Here is a 4,161-nt window from a genome sequence, read left to right on the forward strand (position 1 = left end):
TGCACCCCGTGTATTCTGCACCCCGTGTCTTCTACACCCCGTCTTCTGCACCCCGTGTCTTCTACACCCCGTGTCTTCTGCAACTCGCGTCTTCTGCACCCCGTGTCTTCTGCAACTCGCGTCTTCTGAACCCCGTGTCTTCTGCAACTCGCGTCTTCTGCACCCCGTGTCTTTTGCATCCCGTGTCTTCTGCACCCCGTGTCTTCTGCAACTCGCGTCTTCTGCACCCCGTCTTCTGCACCCCGTGTCTTCTGCAGCCCGTGTCTTCTGCACCCCGTCTTCTGCACCGTGTCTTCTGCACCCCGTCTTCTGCGGCCCGCGTCTTCTATAGCCGCACTGTGTGGGCTGAGTGTACAGCTCACGATGACAGTATTGCTATCACACCAGCGTATGAAGGCCTGTGCGTGTGTGTGTGTGTGTGTGTGTGTGTGTGTGTGTGTGTGTGTGTGTGTGTGTGTGTGTGTGTGTGTGTGTGTGCGTACATGACTGCTGTATGTCTCAGTGTGACCAGGTATGTGTGAGCAGTAGTTATTAGGTAATAAGGCCGTTATAAGCATAGAAGGATTATGAGACGAAGGGCCCCTGGGCACGGACGCATAAAAAGCTCCCCCCCGTACATACACACAATTAAGGCCAACAGCATATTAATTAAGGCCAACAACATATTAATTAAGGCCAGCAGCATATTAATTAAGGCCAACAACATATTAATTAAGGCCAACAACATATTAATTAAGGCCAACAACATATTAATGAAGACATACGTTCACCTGCAGTTTCCTTCAGTTTACCAGTCGGACTTTTGGGGGTCTGTTACTGGCATGAATCATTAAGCCCTGTGACTATGCGACGAGAAATGCAAAGTTAATAACAGTACGTCATGCAGAGGCTCTGGTTTAGGGTCCCTGGGTCCGGGCCTGGGCCTGGGTCTGGGCCTGGGTCTGGGCCGGGGCCTGGGCCCGGGAGACCTGTTCATGCTTATGATGGATCAAAACTTTTGCATTTTGTGAATTTTCAAAGTTCTTTTAGGAGCTTTTGGTCATGAGGGTCCTCAGACTCTACGTGCAAAGTCTTATGTAGACTGGAGTTACAACCTCACACGAGTGTGGAAAAGTCGATTTTGCAAGTTTCACAAGCGCCACCTACTGGCCGAGAACATGTTTATGATATTATTGTTAATGCATATAGTCTTAACACATGATGTTAACAAGCATTTTACAAGGACGGATAAGAGCCTGATTACTTACTGACTAACACTTAGTACGTGCAGGTGATGTAAAGTGTTGCCCGTCAGCTTGTGCGAACATGACAGTAAACACACTGTAGGCCGCTTGTGTTGTGTGACTGTGTTGCTTTGTGTTGTCTCCAGAGAAGAAGTCTCTAGATGCTCTCTCTGTACACGCTGCTTTCTGCTGAGACATGACATAATGACTTACCCGGATTAGTCACAAATACCGGAACATCCACAACCACGCACACACACACACACACACACACACACACACACACACACACACACACAGCAGTCTCTAATTACACACACCACTCAGAAACACACGTCAGCATGACAGGAATTAAATTTGTGTTCAAATGTCTGACACACATAATGGACTTGGATGCTTGCACACAGTACACACCAACACAACACCAACAACACACAGTACTTTGCTTTGCTTTAGGTTGTCCGTCATGTCCAATGATGACAATCCTGCCTCTGTTACTTGTGAGTCTTCTTATGGCTGTAAAGCCCAATCCGCCATCCACACTGTCTGCCACAGACAGAACAGGTGACATCACTGACTGGGGGTGAAGGTGTACTGACTGGGGGTGAAGGTGTACTGACTGGGGGTGAAGGTGTACTGACTGGGGGTGAAGGTGTACTGACTGGGGGTGTAGGTGTACTGACTGGGGGTGTAGGTGTACTGACTGGGGGTGAAGGTGTACTGACCGGGGGTGTAGGTGTACTGACTGGGGGTGTAGGTGTACTGACCGGGGGTGTAGGTGTAGTGACTGGGGGTGTAGGTGTACTGACTGGGGGTGTAGGTGTGGTACTGGCTTCATGTCTCCTCAGATGTCTCCTGGTCCGTCGATCACCGCGGTCCTTCTCGAGGTTTTGCACCCCTTGTTGACAGAGCTGCCGCCAGATGGAGCAGTGGGCAGCAGTGTCCTCCAGCTGGCTCGGGTTCAGGCCGCACTTTTTTATGATGGTCTTCAGCTGGTCTATGTACCGTTTTTCTGGCTCCCTGCCAAGCGGCGGCCAAGATGTAGCTGGCCATACAGCACTTTATGCGGTAAGCGCTCCTACGGCATCCTGATGACGTGGCCGAGCCATCGAAGTTGGTGCTGGGTGACGGTAGCCTCCATGCTGATGCAGTTGGTCTTGCAGAGTATTTCAGTATGGGGCACTCGGTCACGCCAGGTTCTCCTCAGGATGCATTGTAGGCATCTGATGTGGAAGGCCTCAAGCATCCTGAGGTGGTGGCTGTACAGGGTCCACGCCTCACAGCTGTAGAGGAGAGTCGTGATGACAACTGCCAAGTAGACAGATATTTTGGTGTGGAGGTTGAGGTCTTTGTTTTGAAAGACCCTTCTCCTAAGTCTGCCAAAAGAGGATGACGCTTGTTTGATCCGGTTTTGTATCTCCCTGTCGATGCTGCAGTCGTCAGAGAGGAAGCTGCCCAGGTATTTGAAGAATTCCGCTGTTGCGAGTGGTTTGTCGGAGATGGTGAAGGTTGGTGAATGAGATGGAGGAGTAGATGCCCACTGGCATACTACTTCAGTCTTTGCCACGTCTACAGAGAGCCCCAGCCTACCATACGCCCTTGCAGCAGCTGCAAGGGTAGCTTGTAGTGCCTCGGATGTGTGGGCCACAACTGCACAGTCATCTGCGTACTGTAGCTCGATGATGTGCTCAGATGTCATTTTTGTGACCGCTTGGAGCCTACGGATGTTAAATAGGTTTCCATCTAGTCTGAAGTCCACAGTAACCCCACCGTCCTTCCTGATTTCCTTGTGGAGCACCAATGTCACACACAGGAGGAATATGTTAAAGAGACTGGAGCAAGAACGCACCCCTGACATACTCCGGTGCACACCCTGAAGGACTCGGATTCCTGGCCTCCAATGGTCACACGTGCCATCATCCCCACATGAAATCTTTGAAGGATGTTGACAAACTTTCGTGGACAGCCAGACTTCAGGAGGATGTTCCATAGGACGTCCCTGTTGACTGTGTCGAAAGCCTTTGACAGGTCAATGAAGGCTATGAAGAGTCCTGGTGTTGCTCCCTACACCTCTCCTGGAGTTGCCGTGCTGTGAACACCATGTCCACAGTACTCCTATTCCTCCTGAACCCACACTGCGACTCAGGCAACAGCTCCTCTGAGATGTTTTTTACCAGCCTGTGTAGCATGAGTTTGGCCAGGACTTTTCCAGCAACAGCCAGTACTGAAATGCCACGGCTGATGCCACAGGTAAATGATGCCTTTCTTAGGTCAAGCAAAAGTGCCTGATTGGAAGAGGTTTTTGGGGCAATATGGCGTAAGAGGGAGAGCCTCAGACTTTGTCCAGTTCACTTTATAACCTGAAATGGACGAGAACTTGTCAATAATTTTAAATAGGGAGGAAAGAGAGCATTCAGGATCGGACATAAACAAAAGAATATCATCTGCATACAACATCAGTTTATGACACTTGTCCCCAATTTGAATGCCTGGAGATGTAGGTTCTTTACGGATAGCCACTGCTAATGGTTCTAGTGCGATGGCGAAGAGCAGAGGGGAGAGAGGGTCCCCCTGCCTGGTGCCTCTTCCGAGTTCGAATGAGGGAGAGAGTATGCCGTTGGTGAGCACAGATGCCTTGGGATGGGTGTATATGAGACTAATCCAATCTATGAACTTCTTGCTGAAACCAAAACATTCCAGGGTGGAGAGCAGATATTGCCACTCCACTCTGTCGAATGCCTTTTCGGCATCCAGTGACATGGCAGTCATAGGAGAGGTGTTATCCTGAGTAGCCCACATAATATCTACAAATCTCCTAATGTTGTCTGCTGAGGAGCGGGAACATATGAAACCGACCTGGTCAGGATGGATCAAAGAGGTTATAACCCTGTCCAGCTGATTAGCTAAAATTTTAGATAGTATCTTACTGTCACAGGAG

The sequence above is a fragment of the Lampris incognitus genome, chromosome 18 (assembly GCF_029633865.1).
Source record: "Lampris incognitus isolate fLamInc1 chromosome 18, fLamInc1.hap2, whole genome shotgun sequence".
NCBI classification, from domain to species: Eukaryota; Metazoa; Chordata; class Actinopteri; order Lampriformes; family Lampridae; genus Lampris; species Lampris incognitus.